Source organism: Castor canadensis, chromosome 7, assembly GCF_047511655.1.
Source record: "Castor canadensis chromosome 7, mCasCan1.hap1v2, whole genome shotgun sequence".
In the NCBI taxonomy this organism is placed as follows: domain Eukaryota; kingdom Metazoa; phylum Chordata; class Mammalia; order Rodentia; family Castoridae; genus Castor; species Castor canadensis.
This window is the reverse complement of record NC_133392.1, coordinates 91,446,732-91,463,647: the sequence shown is the minus strand read 5'-3', so window position 1 is coordinate 91,463,647 and position 16,916 is coordinate 91,446,732. Positions and strand designations below refer to the sequence as shown.

The 16,916-nt window shown below is 37.0% G+C and overlaps 1 protein-coding gene across 2 annotated transcripts in view; it reads right to left on the bottom strand.

Annotated features, from left to right (window-relative positions):
* Positions 1 to 16,916, bottom strand: part of LOC109688705 (uricase) — an 84,196-nt gene that overhangs the window by 66,721 nt on the left and 559 nt on the right. The window lies entirely within an intron of this gene.

Sequence of the window (16,916 nt, the reverse complement as noted above, 5' to 3'; positions counted from 1 at the left end):
GGGATACTTCAGTGCCTTGTTTTCTTTCTACCTCTTTCCTACCAGGGTCTTCTTTCAAGTTTTCTTTTCTTTTGCCCTAATGCATTGTACTGTCCTGAATTTCCCCCCACTTGAACCATTCTCCCTGAGTAGTTGTACCTACTGTTGCTCTGATGGCAACCATATTTATGTTTCTGACAAAGTTCTCATTCACGTGAATGTACACACATGTGAGGTTGTAAAACAGTGCAGTGAATAGTTGCACGTTGATGGTACTGAAAATGTACCATATCCATGCCTCCTTCTTGCTCATCTGACCTGTCCCTTCTTGATTTTTCTTGTCTGAGAACCACTCATCTAATTATTTAACTTTGGAGACATAAAGACTTCCCTTTTCTTCATTCACTGATTCAAACAATCACCACCACCACTGGACTCTATCCCCTAAATGTCTCTCAAATCTACCCTCTCCAGTCAGCCTATATGCTACTTTACCTGGCCTTTGGATAGGGAATGTCTTTAGTCTTCACCTTCTCACATTAGTCCTCCTTGAACTCTTGCTTCTGTTACTTGGTAACTCTTTAGTATCTTGGACTTGGTAACCCAGATTTCCCAATTTTCCTCACCACCACTGCCCTGGAATTTTAGATTTACTCATACTCAATCCAGGCCACAAAGGCCTTGTCCTGGTGTGCTGTCCAAAAACCACTTACTCTTACCATTCCCTCCCCTACACAATAAGAAGGAGAGAAATAGGACAATTTCTTTCAGTTGAGGACAGTCTCTTATAAACTGCAACTCAATTATAAGTAATTATTACTTTTTCCTGGAATTATTGGTTCCTTTGAAGGTTTCAACTTCATGTTCTGAATAATTTTGAAGTTCTTGTCTGCTGACTTTAATGTCTAGATACCTGTAGAGCTGCTTGTATCATCTGCCTTTTTTCTTGATTACTAACTACATTTTATTGCATTGGTACATGTCCACTAATTTTGCATTTGCCAGACATTGTGCATAAAAATATCATAAAGATTCCAACAGCTGCTCTCTACCAAAGAGGGTTTCCCTTTTCCCCTGTTAGGAACGGAGGTTAAAACATTGATCATTTCAATCTCATGAGAAATTGAAGTATGTTGGACCTGAATTGCAGTTTTATCAAGACTTTCCCTCCCTCTGACTTGTTCCCACTACTAGGCCATGGTCTTTCTGGGCTTATGACTATGAGCATAGAAGTCTACATCTCACCTGCCCTCAAAGGTTCCAGGAAATCCAACGCTGCTGCTCATAAGTTTCAATCCAGATCTTTAGCCTCTGTTACCCATAGCTTCAATATCTGGCAAATGTCTTCAGGAAAAATTGGAGGTGTATTTGGGTTAAGGTCTCCAAACAGCCTTTGCGTCCTAAGCATTACGAAATTATGAAAGATGTCACTTTATTTTTTAGAACCTTTTGCCCTAGATCCATGGCCTCCTGTGCAGAACCAGAATTCAGCAACTGTGCTATGGGGAGAATCTATTGTATACTTAAATCTTCCTTTTTATTGTATCATCTCTTTATAACTGCCCAAGAATTAACTGGTTTTCTTTGCCGCAGCAGAGATTCTCTATCTAGGCAAACCCTTCAACACACACTTAGAATCAGCAAATCACCTGGTAGAAAGGTGTAGAATAATGTCAGATCAGTTTGAAAAGGATTCTACTCTTTGTAGGATTTTAGCTCATATATTTCTCATCACTTCCAAAAAAATATTGATGCCTTTAAAACATAACTTTTATAATTTAGCCAGGTTACCCCAGTGGTGAGCTGGAGAGTTTGGACTCCCATGAGCCTACTACATCTTACCTGGAAGTTAAAATCTCTTATTTCCACATTTCAAGATCGATTCTGATCTCCATCTCAGTATTTTGTGCATAATAAGCAATATTTTGCCATGTGAATTTTTAATTAATCAATTAACCATTTCTGAGTGAATAGTAATAATTTACATGAACTTAATGCTTAATGATATACAAAATATCTTCAAGAAAGAATGTGGTCCATATTCAGTATTCATTTAGTTCCTACAATACTCTTACATAGGAGTTGTAGCAGTGATGAGGAAGAAAAGGCAGCTACTATGACCGGTCTTTACTGTGCTAAGTGCTAAGCATTATGCTGAGTACTCTGCATATATTAACTCATTTAATATGCACCATAAGCTGGAACATAGAACATAGGTATTTTCTCCCCACTCCTCTATGAAGGAATCAAGGCTGTGAAAGGCTAAGTGATTTATCTAAGTGTTCAAAACCAGAAAGTAGAGGTTGGAATTCAATCACTAGTTGCCAGGGCAGGCTGTTTCTCAGTGCACTTCAGCTTTTGACTGGTATGATATCGGTTTCCTGCAGGATTTAATTAAAATGCCTGGAATCTCCAACATATAACTTTTTCTAAGTACTACATCAGTCTAAAATACAATTATGGATGAACTATCTGTCCCAAGTTGATAGGGAAAACACTTAGAAGTAAGGAATGAGACTTGGTTGCCTCTTGGGTGCCATATTTAGATGACATTTTCATTCCCTGGTCTTGAATCTGAACAGCAGTAATAATCTGCAAGATAAGTGATTACTTAGGATTAAGATGCATCTGTGGCAAAAGTTGAACCTCTTATGAGTTAAATTTATTACTTTGACTTCATCTGCACCTCGCTGTGAGTTAACTGGCCACAGATCAAATTACACTTTACAATAGAAGAATATAATGTTAAAATAAAAGCTATTCCATTTGTGATCTTTAAAATGCATTACTTAAGGAAATGAAAACTTAGTGTCTCATGTTAAATTATTTGCTGTCATTTGGAAAAAGAAAGATGTACTAAAAAGAAATCAGCCATTTTAGAAATTGAGTGGATAAAATGGATGCTGTCTTGGTTCCAAACCAGATTATTTATTTATTTTCTCTGAAAATGTTTATAAAATATTTTGATGCCATGCTTCCATTCAGTGTATAAATGAGATGAGGGAAAAGTGAACTGGCAGGGTGTCTTATCAGGCATATTATTAGATAAGAATACTCTTTAGTTAAAGCATCATCTCTAATTCTTTCCTTATAAAAATGTGCTTGAGAAATAAGTGATATAAATTTCCCTTCATCAAATAAGAATTTTAAGAAGTAAAAGGTTTTTCAAAAAAATCCTTTATTAATTCTGCCTGGAACTATTATCATTCTCAGTGAGTGAGTGGAATAATTATTATAAAGAGTATAGTACTTTCAGAAAGAATTGTCTTCATTTTATACTTCCTGTATGTGTATAGATTGCTTTCATTTATACATATACACGTTTCTTAATTAGATATAAACATATCAGTGTAGTTATGCACACATATATATGTTCATACATTCACACAGGGTATATATGCACTAGACATTCATTTCTAACCTACATATGAAGGTATTTATGAGCCAAGCTAGGTCCCTGGTGTAAATTGCTACATGGCTATTTCATGATCTCTCAAGGTATTTTCCAATTTATTTTATCATTTCCTTTTCATAAAAATATGTGATGTTTATATGAAAGAAATCTCTGTGCAAAGGGTAAGGTTGAATATTTTGTTCACAATCACAATAAAATCCAGATTCTATTGCCTGGTTGCCTATTCTTCCTTTTCACTTGGCTACCACTCTTGCTGGATAGGCTTTATTCCAGCCAGCCAAGTCTGAGAAGGACACCATGTCCCCATTTCCATCTCCTTAAATCAATTCACTCAAACAAAAGGTCATTGTAGACAGAAATCCAGTTTGACTGATTTCTCTCACTGTATTGGCCAGTTTAAATAAAAACGAGCAAACCCATGTCTTTATTTCTGTGTCAAACAGATGCAGCCTAAATACTGACTGGGTGCTGTAGCACTAGCCTCCCTGACCCATTTTAAACCCTACATCCTGGATTAAACACTTCTTTCTCTAATTAGAAAATAACTGACAGGAAGGGCAGAAAGGGTGAAAAGAGAGCCAATGACAGTTTTTAATTACAAAGGCGAAAAAAAGCTATTTTTAAAAATTGCAACCATAAGGGAGCAAGTGTATCGATCATACCATTATTTTTTCCTCTTTGTTGCTAGAATGTGGTCTATATTAAAAGATAGTTGTTGCCTTGGTGAAAATCTTCCCAGAGCAAAGTGATAGTGCTCCCTCTGCTGACCAAGAAGTCCAGACAGTTTGGTTGCTTTGGTGCTTGTTTTTTGTTTGTTGTTGTTATTTGCTTTTTCAATTTCAAACAAAACAAACAATGCAATTATATGTCTATAGGAAACAGCTTTGAACTGTATCTGCAAAATTATATTCCAAGGACATTAGAAACTTACATTAAACAATACTGGAAATTTTCTTCCATTCTACACATCATGAGACCTGAGGCAAATACTTACAAGGTGCAAAATCTCTCACTGCTTGGGGCTCTCTCTCTCTCTCTGTCTCTTTTTTTTTTCCTGTCCTTTAGCTCATGTGAGCCTAGTGATTAAGACCTTTTTCAGCTTGCTCATTTTAGCTCTTTTGGAGCCATTTGAATATTTGAGGGGCTAATATTCTTAGGGAATGACTTTTGCTAACCACTAAATGAGAGAGTGAATTCCACTGGAATCTTGAAATAATGACCATGTTTAATATTAAAGCTGAGAAGTGGCAGAGGTGGTCTGGTGGGCAAATGAGCACCACTGAATGTGGGTAGCCACAGCCTATCCAGGTAGCTATCACCAGAGGCAGTTAAGTTCAGGAGAGATTGGGGAATGGATAGATATAAAACCCATCAGCCTATGTGTCAGAAAAATCATGGGTATGGGTAAGGTCATACAAAGAAAGAATGTAGAAAATGAAAAGGACTGAACATGGACACTTGGAAAACATTCCAAATGTTCTTTAAATAGGCATGAAAGAAATTGTTAATGGAAACTGAGTCACAATGCTAAGAAATCTGGGATGAAAACTAAGAAATTATCAGAAGACAAAAAGAAGAGAATTTCATAAAGGAAGTCAACAGTGTCAAAATCCAAAGAGAAGTCAAGAAGGATGATAACTTAAATAAACCATTCACTTGGTTATTCTGGGGGTTCCTGGTAATCCCAAGAGAATTTTTGTGCTACTTGTGATGGTTAAAGTCCAATTTTAATGGTAGTTTAAATGACAAATGAGAAAGTAAAAGTAAGGGAAAAAACAGGGCCAAGAAATTTCACAGTGAAATAAAGGAGAGAGTAAAAGGGTGGAAACCAGAAGAGAGGTTGAGGTGAAAAAAATTTTTTCCTAAGCTCAACTAACTTGAATGTGTTTGAAGTTTAATGAGGAAGAGCCAATGAAGAGACATGATTGGTTCTGCCAGGTTCAAGAAAAGTTAGAAAGGAGAAAAGAATCAAGAGCACAGGTTGAGTCTTGGAAAAGAGTAAGAATACATTTTCATCTGGGACAGTTGGAAAGTAGGAATGAAGGTACAAGTGACTTTTGAATGATGAGGGAAGAGGGTTCAAAAGGACAGTGTTGCAATGAGGGCAAGGAGACTGGTGAAGGCTTTATGCTAGAGCAGTTGCTATAGGAGGAAAGAAAATCAAATCATTTGAAAATGTATGAAAGCTTCTCTAGGCCTAGCAGTGTAGGTCAGTGGTAGAGTGCTTGCCTAGCATGGGTAAGGTCCTAGGTTCAATTCCCAACACTAGAAAAAAAAAAAAAAACTTCTCTGGGCAGTATTGAGGAATATTAAGAATGGAAATATAAAGCTAAAGAAGACAAAATCAGCATGATTGAGTGGTTTTCTCCAGCATCACAGGCAAAACAAACAAACAAAAAGCATGAGAAGCCAAAACAAGTAATTGGGTGGATTCAGAGGTGTAGATTGTGACTGCCATTGGAATAGACAAGAGTGATGCTCTAGTGAGATTACAGAAGTGAATGCTGTTTCGTGCAGGAGGAACATGATGGTAAATGACGTTAACATGGAGAGAAAGGATGGGGCGAAGGGCAGAGGGGTGGGCTGAGAATTTGGGAAACTAAGGAGGAATCCAGAAATCAGATAATCAAAGGGACTGAAAATTGATTTAGTGGAAGAGTGAACTGGAAGAGGGAGGTTAAATGACATAAGCTGCAGGCTAGAAGGGGGTTTGAGAATTGAAGTTCTCTAGAATGGAGCAATTCTTAGTTCACAGTTTGCTGAAGGGAATGTTCAGGAGGCTGTCTTAAAGCACACTGCAACTTACAGCCTGATGTCAAAACCCTTATAAAGGTGCTAAGGTGAACCTAAATGATGATAATAAAGATGGAGCAGTGAGATGGCTCTCATTTTTAAGCCCCTACTATGTACATAGCCCTGAATGGAACTAATTTGCACATGATATCTCTTTTATTTGTTGCCACCCTGTGAGAAGTTAGTATTACTCCAGTTTTACAGAATATGAACTAAAGGTCAGAGAGACAAAGTGATCTACCCAAGGATCCTCAGCTGGTAAATGACAAAGATGGCATACATATGTTCCCCAGGCTGTTAAGCTCTGTACTGTATACATCAGTGTTGTGTCTCTAGCAAGTATAAAGGCCAAGGACATTTCAGGATTGTTTTTTTTAAAAGTCAAAGAAGGAAGGAAAAAGGAAAGAAAAGAAAGCATAAATTAATGACAAAAAGGAAGGAAAGACGGTTTCTAAAACCCATGTGCTTTCCACCATATCCCATTGTATCCCCAGTGAGTGTGGTCAGATTGGATGGCAAAATCTAATGTCCAGCTGTAAAACAGGAAGAAACCCTCCAATTGCTCCCTTATTTTCCCCTCCCCATTTAATGTAGGATTCCATTTTTAAACCAGAGCCTCAGCTAAATTAAGTGTCCTATAACAAGCCTTCTTGGTATATCTTCTATCTGCTCTAATTTATTATATAGACCAAGTAAATAAAATAATCTGTTCTTCTCTAACGTGCACATTTCCCAAGACTGTCCCAACTGTCATCCAAAATGGTAAGGAAAATGAGTTTTGATTCTTTAAGAAGAGAGACAAGTAGTACAAAAGGAAATTCAACTGGATTTTTCTGGTCAAAAGCTGAAGTGAAAATGAGAAATGTTTTGTGTCATTGCAAACTCACAGGGAAGTACTTTCTCACCACAGTCACTGGAAAGGAGAACATTATCACAAGTGTCTATTTTTACTAAATATTCATAAAAGTGTAATGTTATAATAAGAGAAAACTTAGCACTTATATATAGGTCCTAGGAAAAATTCCCAGGATCCTCATCAATCAAAACTAGCCACATGACACTCACTACTGCAAAATGTTGGTAAGCCTGTGACTACCAGGGTTCTGGCACCTAGTTCCCCAAATAGACTAGGGGGGTAGGTAGATAATAATCTCAAGTTCACAAGAACAGAGATCAGATTTTAAAGGGGCAGGAGGAAGTATGAAGTAAAACTGATTGACAGTCTTCATCAAGCAAGTCAGGCAGTTTCCAGAGGTCTCCTATGGACTGATACTTCTATGGTTTCTCCTGGGAATACAGGGGTGAGAAGTTGAAAGACTAAAAGGACCCTTTGGTTCCCAACTTGCACAGCTCTACTCTTACAAGTTTTATAAATGGGTTTTCCAAGTAAGAGTTCTTTAAAGCAAAGACATGCTGACCAACAAACAAAAACAGATAAGTTCTAAGGTTCCTTTTAATTTATTCAAAAATATGCTATGATTATAATTCTATAGAGTAGCTACCTTAAAGGTGAAATGCTACAATTTGCTGTGGTTCAAGGAGAGGCACAGGATCTGTTTGTTCCTAGATGGGGGACTGAAGGAAGAAAGGCAGATAGCAGAAGCCCAGAAGAGAAAAGGCCCATCAAGTGATCCTGAGGGGACCATGAGGAGTTCAAGGGGTAACGTGGGGTGCAGAAGGCTCTGAGGGCTTGCAAGGCAGAAGGGTTTTGACTAAGGTGATGGAGTGCTTAGGAAAATTCCACATTAGCTAAAACTGAACCTAAACCCAGCTTGAATTATTTCTGGTATCCAAGGAAACATAATTAAGGGATAGTCTTTCCTAGAATTGACAGAGGTAATCCTCAAAGTCTTAAAAACTGAGTTGTGTCAAACAAACAAGCTTGACTAATTGGAGGAAATTAATATCTATAATCAGACATGATAAAATAAGTATTGAAGAAGTTTGGGGAATGGATGGAAAGGATAAAGGAAATAGACCCATGCCCATTCTGTGCCTGAGGAGATAAGAAGACAGTGATACTTAAACCTATGGTCAAAATAGGAAAGTGACTTAAGATTTACAATATTTGTGTAGTGAAGATTCATTTTTAGTTTATGAATAATAATGTCTAAGAACAGAAGGAAAATTGTTATTAGTAGAAAAGCATATATTGAAGATAACTCATACATTCACTGAACTATTTGATTCTTAAATGTTTTTGTCTTCCCATATCAACATGCACATAGTAGGTGTTCAACAAATACATGCTGAATGAACAAATAATTTAACATTCTTGCAGGTATTAAGCCATGGAATCATCAAAGGTTTTTTTTTTTAACCATAAAATTCAGTCTTCTGAGAAGTGAAGGAGGAATTCTTCACAGGACCTATCAGTGTTAGGGAAACATTTTTAATACATTACAGACTTTAATACTCAAATTAATGATTCCTTTTTGGAAGAATGCTGTAAAGGATCTCTTCAAGTCTAAAATTATGTAAAATGTACTAGTAGTATGTATAGTAACACTGTCTGCTCTTGGAAACCAGCTTTGGGAGCAATGATGTTACTATTTTCTAAGCATTAATTACAAAAATAAAATGAATTCAGTATGTCAGCAATGTAGTATATTTAATGTCATTCTAGGAAAATACCAACAGCGCAATGTAAAGACTTTGCTGGAAAGGGGCTGGTGTGAAAGCTGAGTTTCTATATATAAAGGAAAAGAAAACACATTTTTATACCGTTTCTCATCAAAAGCTCTTCCTAAATTGAAATCTTGTGAGCCTAGATTAACACCATCAGGGAGTAGCTGCTCTCAGAGGACAAACTATTCCTAAGTATCCTAAGTTTATTTCTTTATAAGTCATAATTTTGCAAAATGTGATTTCTACCAACACAAAATATTAAGTAGACTCATGTTTGCATTTCTATTCCCAAATCTGACTGTTTTTTAAATAAAAATCTCTTTGATGATTACTGTTGAGCCAACTGTTCTAAAAATTATTCTAAGCTTATGTTCAACTTTTCTTACTATATAATTCATTATCAATAACAAGTATTAATTATGACAAATGCCCTTGTACATTAGTAAAAATTCCCAGTTCATGAAGGCACACATACTCTGGAATAGGTAATGGAAGAATATGAAATCAAAATACAACCTTCTAACTATCAACTCCATTTTCTCCCTTTTCCTCTTCCACTTTATTATCAAGACTACAGTCAATTTTTTTAAAAAGTCAGAATGCTTCATTTCTCTACTCAAACCTACATGATCTTTACAATACCAAATCCTTACTTGTCTCTAAGATCCTGTCTGGCCTCATCCCCTATGACTTTGCTCCAGCCACACTGGCCACCTTGCTGTCACTCAAGGCAGGTACATAATTTCTGATCAGGAAGTATGCTGTTACTTGTGCATGGAACATTCTTCTCCCTTATATCCTTGTGGTTTGCTCTATCTACTCCTGCACCACTTCACTAAAATATTTTGCCTCCTCAACAAGTCCTTTCTTGGCAAACCATCTAATGTTGCACTATTACTTCCACTCAGCACTTTCTCTATCTCCTTTCTATTTCATTTTTTTCTCCTTAACCTTTCTCACCATCTAACATAATCTATATTTTCCTCTAATATCTGACTTTTCTGTCCCCCAACTAGAAAATAAGCTCCACAAGACAGAAATGTTTCTGATGTGTTCCCTGCAATATCTCTCTTTTATCCCCAAAGAGTGCCTTCTACCTAACAGATACAGATAGATATTTGATGAATGAGTTAAGCAAAGCCAAACAGCATCAATTTGCTCAGCCAAGAATAAAGAGGAAGAAGGTGAAAAAACATGTAACTTAAATTCATTAAGCTTAACCACTTTGGTCAACTGTTGTTGATAAAATTAGAAGATCTATCCCAGTGGGATCTTCTGATTACTGTATTATTTTCATTTACCTGGCTTTCAGTCTTTCATCTCACAGAACCTTTCAAAGATGATATAGTAAGTAGCAAGTACAGTGCTTTGCTTTTGATCCGTTTTCTCTATTTCTTTCCACCAATTTAAAGACACAATGACATCATTCTGAGTGAGGTTAGCCTGGCCCAAAAGACCAAAAATCGTATGTTCTCCCTCATATGTGGACATTAGATCAAGGGCAAACACAACAATGGGATTGGACTATGAGCACATGATAAAAGCTAGAGCACACAAGGGAGGGGTGAGGATAGGGAAGACACCTAAAAAATTAGTTAGCATTTGTTGCCCTTAACGCAGAGAAACTAAAGCAGATACCTTAAAAGCAACTGAGGCCAATAGGAAAAGGGGAACAGGAACTAGAGAAAAGGTGAGATCAAAAAGAATTAACCTAGAAGGTAACACCCACGCACAGGAAATCAATGTGAGTCAATGCCCTGTATAGCTATCCTTATCTCAACCAGCAAAAACCCTTGTTCCTTCCTATTATTGCTTATACTCTCTCTACAACAAAATTAGAGATAAGGGCAAAATAGTTTCTGCTGGGTATTGAGTGGGTGGGGGAGAGAGAGGGAGAGCAGAGTGCGTGGTAAGGGAGGGGGTGGGGGCAGAGGGGAGAAATGACCCAAGCCTTGTATGCACATATGAATAATAAAAGAAAAAAAAAAGACACAATGAGAGAGAACAGGAGTAAAAGCAAAAATCATAGATAATATCTAATTGGGCAACAGTTACTGAGAAAAAAAAGACAGTTGGCCTTATCTATGGAAATTATCAAATGTGGGCAACAAAGAGGTTTTCTTCAATGAGGCACTCCATTTGGTTTAGATCTTTGAAGCCACTAAATCCAAGTGTGCATGTGTATGTGTATGTGTGTATGTGTGTGTGTGTGTGTGTGTGTGTGTGTTTGTATACACTAATGAGCTAGAAGATAATTCTCATTACACAAGGAGGCAGTGTTGGGCAAAAAAAACCCTAAAGATTGTACTTCCTTAGCTAAGTCACGGATATGAATCATCATCATCCACCCAAAACCACTACAGAAAGAACCAGAATAACTTTCCTTTTGGCCACTGGCCCAACTTCTCCAAAACTCATCATTCTCTAAATGAAAGTTGATGTTTGGAGAACACAACAACCCCAGTGAATTTTTAAACCCCCTGCTGGAAGGTGTTTTGTTTGAGTAGTCACTCAAACCTTTTTTCTCAGGTCAGGATTTTGCCTTCCATAAGAATTTCCATAAGCTTTTCTCTCAAGAAAGTTTTTATAAAGGTAAATTTAAAGGTTAAAAAAAAAGTAGCTGGTTTCCGGTTACTGTTTAAATTCTACAACTTTTGACTGGTTAAACTCATTTCAGCAGGAATTCAGGTCTTTACTTCATTTAAATGGAGTCTGCATTGTCAATGTGAGGACAGAGGTTTCCTTTCTCTGCTCTATCAGTATCTTATTAATTCTTAGAGATGAAGATACTGATTACTTATGTCATGGGAATTAGAGCTGCAGCTCAACAAAGTCATAAATCAACTGGAGAAATGAGTTTTGCTTCTAAAACCAACTCTCAGTTATTTTGTGTGAATTACTATTGGGTAGATTTTCCACATGAAATGTTACACCAGGCTGGCTTTCTCTTGCTGTCAACATTCTCCCAAACCCACTCAGTCTGCTCCAGGTGGTGGGTGCTCCTCAAAGTAAAGTCATTTTAAATGCCACCTGCCTAAAGCAAATCATAATTAGAAGGGAAAATCTGCTACAGGACAATAATGCAATGCATCCCAAGACCAAACTAGCTACTTGCTCAAAGTTTTGAATAACTGGCAGTCCCACTTCCTGTGAAACCAAAAACTGACTGCTAATAGAATTGTACCTTTTTGAAGACAGATGATTTTTTAGGCCTCCTCCTAAAGACTAATCCAATAGGCTGGGTGACCCAAGAATTTGCATTTTCACAAGTTGGTTCTAGAGAAGGACAAGGTGTGTGTAAAGCTTGCCTGGATCCTTAGAAGTAAACCCAAGCAGCACTTATCCCTACTTTATAATTCTCCCTTTGTTAAAGAAAAAACATTCAGTGGTACTTTTAAGGGGTCTGCTTGTTAATGATTACCTACCATCATGATAGGTAATATGGACCACTATAACAGGGACTTGAAGTGGGCCCAACTCCAAATACAGTGTAGAGAAGTGGGAATTTATAACCAAAGAGTAGGGTGGGGGTCAGTGGATAGAAAAGTACTAAGAAGAAACAGGGGGTTAGGGCGATTCTGGCTCTTGCTGAATCAACTTAGCAGAGCTCTTTGCTAAAACTAGATTAGACAAGGAAGTTCATAGATAGGTCTAGCAGAAGATTCAGAAATCTGACTAAGTGTGGCCCAGCAAAGAATCTTTGTTGTTACCCTCTACTACCAAATCAATGTTGACATGTATTTGGGTTTAATGAAAAGTAGATTCCAGGATTACCTGAACATGTGTTCTATAAAGAAGAATGAAATTATGTCATTTGCAGGAAAATGGATGGAACCAGAGATCAGCATGTTGAGTGAGATAAGCCAAGCTCAGAAAAGCAAATATTGCATGTTTTCCCTCATAAGTGGAATCCAGACCTAAAATGATGGTAATGATGATGATGATGGGACTTGAGTGTAAAAGGGGGGATCAGGAGGAGGGATGAGGGGGAAAGGAGAAGGTACTGGGGAGTTAAGAGGATTGAAGTAGATTTTATACATACATATACATATATATACATGTATACACACACATAAATATATATAGGTAGAAAGCATAATGAAACTCAACAAACACTATTTGACAAAGGGTGGTGGGGAGGCTACAGAAATATAATGGAGAGGAAGTGACCTTGTTCAGGTACAATTTATGCATCAGTGGCATGGCACTATCACAATGAAACCCCTTTGTGCATTTTTTTTTTTTTGCAGTTATGGGGTTTAAATTCAGGATCTTGTGTGCTTGCTAAGCAGGCACTCTACCACTTTTGAACCATACCTTCAGCCCTTTTTGCTTGAGGTAGTTTTGAAATAGGTTCTCACATCTATGCCTAAACCAGCCTGGATTGAAATCCTCCTATTTATTTGTCCCACACATCTGGGATGACAGGAGCATTTCACCACACCCAGCTTTTATTGGTTGAGATGAGGGTCTCTAAGTTTTTGCCTGAGCTGGCCACCAACTGTGATCTCCTGGTCTCTACCTCCTAGGTACAGTGACTTAAGTTTAGATTGGGTGTCCCAGTTTTTGTTAGAGAATATTCTGCACCAATAATTAATGAATGTGTAGATGACTGACCATAGCTGCAGCATTATTATCATATTGCATGCCAGGTACTTGTCAGAAATTTCATTTTGCATAGTGTGCCACTCACACTAACAGCTCACTGACCAGAAATATTAAGAGTGAACGCCAGCAAATACTGTCCAGTTAGTCCTTTATGTCAGTGATTTTTTTTTAAATGCTCTTAGCCTCTTTGTTTAAAATGAAATCCTATTTAGAATTCTTTTTTTTGGTAGTCTTACAGTTTAAACTCAGGGCCTTGAGATGGCTAGGCAGAGGCTCTACCACTTGAGATCTACCCCAACACTTTTTGCTTTGATTATTTTTTAGATAAGGTCTTGCTATGATGTTGCCCTGGAAAACAACGACACTGTTCAAAGAAACCGGGAATTCAGGAAAAGCCCAGCCTCTAGGAGGAAGATGAGTTCATCACTGTAGATATCACTCATTCCTAGCAGGGCAACAGTGCACAGAACGGAGAGTTACATTAGTTTATGTTACTAAAAGCCATGAGGAAAATGGACTGGAACTGGTTCTTGCTTGCTTACACAGATTTTTGGGACATTCCTTGCTATTTGAACAATTAGCATGATTTAAAAAGTGAAGTCAGAAGGAAAATAAAGAAGAGTGTTAGTTTCTTTAAAAAAAAAAAAAAAGAAGGGAATCTTTTCCTTTAGGAGTTTCTAGTCTGTATGTCTAAGCCAATGCATGGCTCTGTATAACAGCCACCAACAATTTGCAACAAGATATATAAGAACTATCATGATAGGCACTGCCAGAAAAAAAAGTTTCACCTTTTTGTGGAAACTTTTGCTCTATAACTATTGCCACCACCAAAACATTATCATAAGGGGAATTCTTCCATGAAAGAAATTCATGATTGGTGGTAAAAATTTCAGGCTTCTGCCACTAACTAGTTGAGTGAACTAAGCAAGTAACTTGACTTTTCTATGCTCACTTAGTTCTCTCTATAATCAATTTCACTCAGATTTAATTACCGTTTGTTGAATGGAATACTAGGATTCTTTCTAACTCTATTTTCCATTATTCACAAAGGAAGAAAGAAAGGACAAAAGTCTTGAGCCTAATATATCTGAAAGTATGTACTCCAGGATATGATAGAACCATTTGCACACTCATGTATACTGCAGCACTATTTACAATAGTCAAGCTTTGGAAGCAGACCAGATATCTCATGACAGATGAATGGATTAAGAAAATATGGTATTATATACACAATGGAATTTTATTCAGCCATAAAGAAGAATGAAATTATGTTGTTTGCAGGTAAATGAATGGAAATGGAGAACTTCATGTTAAGTGAAGTAAGCCAAGCTCAAAAAATCAAAGGTCATATGTTTTCTCTCGTATGTGGAAGCTAGACCTGTAAGTTAAATGTATATATATATACAGTGAGAGAGAGAGAACAAAATCATATTAGTGAGTCCATCTGAGGGGGTTATGGAAGGTGTGAGAGAAAAAGAAAATGTTAATGAAAAATACTGAAATAACCCATTAATATAAGAATATAATATAATTCACTGTAGAGAAAGCTGTCAAATATTAGGGGAGCATGGTGATAGAACATGAGTAAGTAATGGGGGGAGGGGGTTAATAAGATTAAAGCATGATATACACAGACCTAAAGTACCAAGGCAAAATGGTACTATCAATATACACTTCATCAAAAACAATGAAGGGCAGGAGGGAAAAATAAATCTTTTCTGGAGATAGGTATAGTGGGGGTGGGCAAGGAAAGGCGGAATGAGAGTATATATGGTGCATGTATTTTGTAGCCACATAAGAAAATTGAAGAATAAAACCTGTTGAAATTGTTCTAAGAAGGGTGGAGGAGAAAAGAGGGAGAATGATGGAAGGGGTAAATCCAACTAAGGTATATTTTAAACACATAAGTATATATCACATTGCATGCCCCTGTACAACTATTAAATGCTAATTAAATCATAAAAAGTCTTGAGCCTAAATAGACCATTAGAGCTCAAAGCAGTGTTATAGTTCATTATATAAAATCAAATGCATTATATGAAATCAAGTCCATTATATTATATTTATATATTTTCATTTATAAATCAAAAAAGTGAAGCAGAAAGTCTTGATCCATTCTGAATAAAAAGCTGGTTAGCAACAAGTCCAATCCAGACCTGAGTCCTAGTTGGCAATTGTGGGCTTTTCCCCAAAGACACCGCAGAGTCTTTTCTAATTGGCTAGTTTGGAAATATTTGCCTTGGATGAACTCAGAGTGAGTTATAAAAGGAAAAAAAAAAAAAGCTTAGCTGACCTGAGAAAGATTTATGTGTGGAATTTCCGTTCTTATAAAATGAAATCCCATAGCACTTCACTTGCAACATAAAAGTATTAGGCTTGTACTTTTTATATCATGGCATATAATGGCTACAGCCTCAGACAGAATTTCTGTTCTCATTGCCACAGACACAGCACAACTTCCAAAAAGCCATTCTGAAGTCAAGGCTACTATATAAAGGAGGTAGTATACTCTTCTACCTGTGAGTGCACTCAGCCAAGCCTGCTCTTGGTATCCACTTTGGCTTTGCTACTAGAGAAGCAAAGGAGGAAAGCAATATTCTGAGTTAAGTAACAAGAAAAGAAGATGGGACAGAGGATACTAGCCAATTTCCCCACTAACATCTCAAATCTTTATCTTTAATTCCCCATCTCCTCACTGCTGGGCTGAGAAAGATGCAAAAAATAGAAAAGCAAATACAAAATTCAGAAATGGAAACTCTAGTGAAAATCTGCTTGGCACTGCCCAAAGAGCTCTGGGTATGTCATGCTCACCCCAAGGGCTGGCCCTGCTCCTAACCTCCAGGCTAAGCTGTGGGGTTTAATATGACTATCTGGCTGGTACCTTGTGATTCTGTAGAGACAGGCACTAATGAACAAATAAAAAGACTAATAAATAGAACTGATTCATTGCTTTTCTAGATCAGAGTCTTTTACTACTAAATAAGAGTAAAAATGAAAAGGGTCAAATGAACTATAAGTCTTCTTTGAAGCAAAATGATCTGGAACATAAAATGGCTACCCAGATTGCACATAAAGGAGTGTGTTCCCTCTCATGCTTGGATGCTACAAATCTTCATGGGGTCTTTTTCTAAGCAATGGGCTTTATTGTATTCATAGTTTCATATTCAAGGTATATAATATGCCTCTTATCCTAAAATGAATTTTTCTTTTTAAAAAAATCACACTGACATTCATTCATTAGTTCAGTCAGTCGGTCATCAACAAATATGTATTGAATGTCACCTCTGTACCAGGCACTGTTTTGAGTGCTAAGGGTATGGCAGTGAATGAAATAGACAAAAACCCTCCACTCATAGAGCTTACACTCTAGTTGAAATCTCTCCCTCTGTATTTTCAAGATGCTCAATTTCCTAAATGTTTGAAAGAATGATAAATAATACTTGTTATAATCTATAGGACTCAAACTATGTTATAAAGATAGGCTGTGAGTCAT